Source organism: Tripterygium wilfordii, chromosome 2 (assembly GCF_013401445.1).
Source record: "Tripterygium wilfordii isolate XIE 37 chromosome 2, ASM1340144v1, whole genome shotgun sequence".
Classification (NCBI taxonomy): domain Eukaryota; kingdom Viridiplantae; phylum Streptophyta; class Magnoliopsida; order Celastrales; family Celastraceae; genus Tripterygium; species Tripterygium wilfordii.
This window is the reverse complement of record NC_052233.1, coordinates 4,833,783-4,839,087: the sequence shown is the minus strand read 5'-3', so window position 1 is coordinate 4,839,087 and position 5,305 is coordinate 4,833,783. Positions and strand designations below refer to the sequence as shown.

Genomic DNA, 5,305 nt, shown 5'->3' with positions numbered 1-5,305 from the left:
CGAGTTATAGTCTCGTGAGGGTTTACCAGAATGATACCCACAAACCTTTATTTACACAAATCATCATTATGTCATCATCCAAAAGCAGCAACAAATGATAGTTTTTGTAAGTTACTTTGAATAGTTGCAGAAATTAGAGAGAGTAGACGAAGAATAGAGATTGAAGAAGTAGAACAACAATATTATTCATTGCTCTAATTTCTTACAACGGCTATGAGCCCATTTATACAAAGATGACTAAAGTCAAACGGTAACCTGCCTTGATAAGACAGGGATAAAGTAATGATTAAATAATACAAGTTTGAATGTGAAAGAGATTGGGTAGGCTTGATAAAAGAAAGCCTTAAACAAGAAAAAAACAACAGGCCCAATGTGAAGCCCAATGCTTCAAGATGAAGACCTAAGCCTTCACTAGAGCACACAAGGAGAAAACACTCTGAAGAAGAACGAAGGCACGAACCAGTGAAGAACTTGGACACGCGCAAACCGAAGAAGAAGCTTCATGAATCTATGAAGCTTATCACCCCCCTCAAGTTAAGCATGGTCAATTTGAAGATTGAGCATGATTAACTTGTCGGTAAGAGTTCGAAGGCGATGAGTAGGAACTGCTTTGGTTAAAATGTCGCCTAGTTGCTCATCAGTCTTCAGGTAAGTTAGTTTAATCAGTCCTTCTTCAATTTTGTCTCTGGTGAAGTGGAGATCCAGTTCTATGTGTTTAGTTCGTTCGTGAAAAACTGGATTGTTTGCTATATGAATAGCTGCTTGACTATCACAGTAGATAAGCATAGGTCTAATGATTGAAACTTGTAGTTCTTTGAAGAGATTTGATAACCAGGTAAGCTCACTGGTTATGGCAGCAATTGCACGATACTCAGCTTCGGCTGAGGATCTAGAAACTGTAGTTTGCTTCTTGGACTTCCAAGAAACCAGAGACGAGCCAAGGGTGACACAGTAGCCTGTGACCGATCTTCTTGAGTCAATGCAAGAAGCCCAATCAGAGTTGCAAAAATCTTTGACCTGCAAGGGGTTAGCACTATCATAGCAAAGTCCCTGATTTAAGGAACCTGTAATATATCTAAGAATTCTATGAGTAGCATGCATGCATATGAACATCAGTAGGATTTTTCATAAAACGACTTAAATTATTAACTGCAAAGGTAATGTCAAGACGTGTTAATGTTAAGTACATTAACTTTCCTATTAACCTTCTGTATTGTAATGGATCATCAAGTGTTTTTCCTGAATTAACTGATAGTTTAATGTTGAGATCTGTTGGAGATGTACTGGGCTTGGCAGTCAAGAAACCAGTGTCTTGTAAAAGATCGGTGGCATATTTTCTTTAACCTATGGTTATGCCTTTTTGAGTAGTATTAATCTACAGGCCCAGAAAATATTTTAGAACACCTAGGTCTTTGATTTTAAACCATTTTGCTATGTGTTCCTTGACTTCATTAATTAGATGGATGTTATTGCCACCTAAGGCCATATCATCCACATATAGGAGTAAGAGTATAACACTGTCACCCTTATGATAATGAAAAAGAGAATAATCTGCTTTGCTTTGTATAAAACCAAAATCTAGTAAAGATTGTTTACATTTTTTATTCCATTGCCTTGAGGCTTGTTTAAGCCCATAAATAGATTTTTTTAACTTACATACTAAATTAGGATTTTATGTGTGAAAACCTGGAGGTATTTTCATGTAAACCTCTTCTTCAAGGTCACCATTTAGGAAGGCATTATGAACATTTAAGTGATGAACATGCCATTTATAGATGCTTGCCAATGCTAGAAAAACTCTAACAGTGGTGATTTTCACCACTGGTGCAAACGTCTCTTTATAATCAAACCCTTCATTTTGGCTAAAACCTTGAGCAACAAGTCTAGCTTTGTATCTTTCTATAGATCCATCAGAATTATATTTTATTTTGTACACCCATTTGCATCCTATGGCTCTCCTTCCCTTAGGCAAAGTAGTAAGATCCCATGTATTATTATTCTTCAATGCTTGTAACTCTAAGTCCATGGCTGAACACCATTTTGAATCTTTAACAGCTTGTGTATAAGTCCTAAGTTCTCTGGTGGTGGTGATGGTGGCCAGAAAATGATCATGAGATGTAATGTCATTTGTTTTGGATGCATGTGAATGAAATGATGCTATGTCACATTGATAATCTGCTAAGTGTTTTGGGCTTGTTCTGTTTCTCTGAATTCTATTATTTTCATTGATATGAACAGTTTGATGTTCTACAATAGGTTCTTATGTTTGAGCTGTAGAATTCTTTGAGTCATTCACTGATTTATAAGGAAATTCCTTTTCCAAAAACTTAACATCTCTAGAAATGAAAATCTCATTGGTTTCTAAGTCTAACAATCTATATCCCTTTGTCCCTAGAGGATATCCTAGGAACACACAAGACCTCCCTTTTGGTTGAAATTTAGAGGTACTAGGTTTGTTATTCTTTGCTATACAATGACAACCAAATACTTTAAATATCTGATAGTCAACTTCCTTATTATATAAAATCTGATAAGGTGATTTATAATCTATTACTCTACTAGGCATCCTATTAATTATAAAGGCTACAATTTGGATACTAAAAGACCACAAATTTTTTGGAATGTTACTATGAATTTTTAGTGTTCTAGCCACATTAAGAAGATGCTGATGTTTTCTCTCAACAATTCCATTTTGTTGAGGAGTATAAGTACACGTCTTTTGATGTTGAATCCCCTCCATCAAGTAGTATTCTCCCATTTCAAATTCAGCACCATTGTTAGTCCTAATCACTTTGATTTGTTTGTTAAACTGTGTCTTTGCATAGTTAATAAAACCTTTAACATAATTTATGGTTTGAGATTTGGATGACATGAGAAATATCCAAGTCATTCTAGAGAAATCATCAACTATTGTCAAGAAATACTTATATCCATCAAGTGAAATAATGGCATTTGGCCCCCATATATCTGTGTGGACTAACTCAAAACAATCAACAGTAGAAGTAGTACTCAAAGCAAAAGGTTTTCTATTGATCTTGCCCAAAAGGCATTCCTTACAATCATCAATTTGAACACTAGGTACATCACAAATTAACTTAAAAATCTTAGTGGAGGGATGTCCAAGTCTTCTATGCCAAGTCTGTGGATCAATAACTGAATTAGCAAAAGCTTGATGTCCTAGAGTCAGTTCTTGTTTCTTCTCCAAAAGATATAGGTCTTTAAGCATTCTCCCCATTCCAATCTTCCTCAAAGTGCCTAAATCCTGCATTTCACACCTATTTTGTGTAAAACATACTGAATATCTACCATCTTTGGTCAACTTCTAACTGAAATTAGATTAATGATGAATGTAGACACACAAAGAACATCTTTTAAGACAATATCCTCTGTCATTTTAATCATTCCTATATGTGTGATGCTATGCTTATCACCATTGGGTAAGTAAACAAAGGAATTGTGCACTGCATGGCATGTAGTATATAAAGATGCATGACACATGACATGATCACTTGCACCACTATCTATTAACCATTTATCAGATACTTGAGTAATGGTTAGGTTGTTACCTGCTACTGAAGCAGTGGTGCCTACATGATGTTGCTTTTCTGCGGCAATTTCATCTTGACTGCCCTTATTTCTGGCAACAGATATAAGTTGTTGAAACTGATCATGAGATAACTACACTCCAGAACTTTGATCTGAATTGCTTGCAACTTGATTGACTGAGTGTGTATTTGAATTAGGATAATTTGGCTTCTGCCTTTTTGTTGGAGGAAAATTCTTGGCTGGAGGAAAGCCATGCATCTTAAAACACTTGTCGATGGTGTGATTTGTAAGCTTGCAGTAGTTACAAGATAGATTGTCCCTGCTGCCTTGTTGTCGTTTGATTGATGTGTTTTGTTCTCTCTTGGTCTGATTGTTCTTGTAGTGAGGTTTGGAATTGCCATTGTGATGAGGTTTGGGTCCCCCATTCTTGACAGCCATAGTAGCAGCATCCTGTGTTATGACCACACCTTTCTCAGTAATTTTTTGTTTCCTTTCCTCTTGCATGACCATGTGCAAAGCTTTATCAACATTAGGGAATGGCTCAGTTGTGAGTATCTGACTGCTGATATGATTATAGCATTCATTGAGCCCCATAAAAAATTCCATAACCCTTTCCTTTTTCCTCTTGATCAGCACTGGTTTTGACACATCACATTTGCACAAACCACATTTACATGCGAGTAGCTCCTCATATTCCTGTAATTCATCCCATAGACTCTTCATTTTGGAGAAGAAGTCTATGATATTGAGCTCTTCCTGTTTCATGTTAGAAATCTCCCTCTTTGCCTCAAAAACTCTAGTCTCATTAACCACCGAATATCTGTTCTTCAAGTCAATCCAAATATCCATAGCAGTCTTTCTGGTAGAAATACTCTGTAGAATACTAGATGAGACATTGTTTGTGAGCCAAGTCTTTATCAGACCATTACATTGTTTCTAAAGTTGAAAATATGGATGTACTGAATCAGGGACAGGAAGAGATCCATCCACAAAACCAACCTTATTCCTGGATTCCAATGCATTTATGAAAGTAGAACTCCAAACTTGATAATTATTTCCATTCAATTCCAGAGAAATAAGCTTTGATATAGAGAAATCACTACGGAGGCAACTATATCGATTTTGAAATTTTTTTTGTCCAAAGTTATTGGCTGGAGTTGAAGGAAATCCATTAGGCATGTTTGGAAAAGTGTTTGCTGTGGGTAGAGTTTATGGAATAGAGAAAATTGATGTATGAATGTTGGTGTTTGTCATTCTTGGTTGGTCTTGAGGAACTTGTTTAGAATTTGATATACCTTACATATATTGGCTGGCAATATTTATAGGTGTTGGCAAGATACCAGAAGAGTTTCCAGACATCAGATTGGAGTAAGTTGCAACAGATTGATTGATGGTAGAATTGAGAGCTTTAGCACTCTTCAAAATCTATGAAATCTCTTCCAGTGTAGTTGATGAAGATATGTTATACTCACCAGCCGAAACTTGCGAGTCATCATCATAGCATGAAGCTATAGATTGTAATACTTCAGCAATTGTAGTTGTTGGAGTCATATTTGTTCCACTTGCAGGAATCGATGTAGCCACCTGCTCCGATACCATGACTTTGAATAGTTGTAGAAATTAGAAAGAGTAGAAGAAGAATAGAGATTGAAGAAGTAGAACAACAATATTATTCATTGCTCTAATTTCTTACAACGGCTATAGCCCATTTAGACAAAGATGACTAAAGTGAAACGGTAACCTGCTTTGATAAGACAGG

The 5,305-nt window shown here is 36.1% G+C and overlaps 1 long non-coding RNA gene across 1 annotated transcript; it reads left to right on the top strand.

The window, feature by feature from the left end:
* Positions 1-370: 370 nt before the first annotated feature.
* Positions 371-5,264, top strand: LOC120008300. The gene is made up of 2 exons (XR_005470432.1): positions 371-648; positions 4,872-5,264. It is a non-coding gene; the product is annotated as an uncharacterized LOC120008300 (long non-coding RNA).
* The last annotated feature ends 41 nt before the right edge of the window (positions 5,265-5,305 follow it).